The sequence below is a fragment of the Sciurus carolinensis genome, chromosome 1 (genome assembly GCF_902686445.1).
Source record: "Sciurus carolinensis chromosome 1, mSciCar1.2, whole genome shotgun sequence".
NCBI lineage: Eukaryota > Metazoa > Chordata > Mammalia > Rodentia > Sciuridae > Sciurus > Sciurus carolinensis.
Window position 1 is genome coordinate 62,376,321 of NC_062213.1, and position 556 is coordinate 62,376,876.

At 43.2% G+C, this 556-nt stretch overlaps 1 non-coding gene across 1 annotated transcript; it reads left to right on the forward strand.

Moving 5' to 3' along the window:
* Positions 1–271: 271 nt before the first annotated feature.
* On the forward strand, positions 272–345 carry Trnai-uau (transfer RNA isoleucine (anticodon UAU)). Its single transcript has one exon. It is a non-coding gene; the product is annotated as a tRNA-Ile (tRNA).
* The last annotated feature ends 211 nt before the right edge of the window (positions 346–556 follow it).

Sequence of the window (556 nt, forward strand, 5' to 3'; positions counted from 1 at the left end):
GTAGGTCAAGGCCAGATCAAGTAGGGCCTCTGAGGCAATGACAAGGCAAGATTGGGTGTTATTCTCATTACAGGGGGAAGCCACTGAAGGGTTCAAGCAAGCAAGTGGCTGTTGAGAGACATTTATCCATGAATTCCTCCTGTTAATGCATGGATCTCTGAGCAAAGGAAATCAATGTTCATATAAGGAGACATTCCAGGATAATAAAGTTTAGAGATGTCTCTCTAGAGACATCCCAGGATAATAAAGATAAAGACCTCTTCTTCGGGGCTGGGGAGATAGCTCAGTTGGTAGAGTGCTTGCCTTATAAGCACAAGGCCCTGGGTTCGATCCCCAGCACCCCAAAAAAAAAAAAAAAAAAAAAAAAAAAGACCTCTTCTTCCCCTTCCCAGAGGGATTTGCTTACATTCTAAGGTAGTGAGTAATCTCTCTCTAGAAGGGAAGATGGGCAGGTCATCAGCAGTTGTATATGTGTTTAGATTTTCCTAATTTCAGGGTTCCTCTCCTGTAGTTTACCCCACTGCACATGCAGATAACATCTGATCTCATCACATTG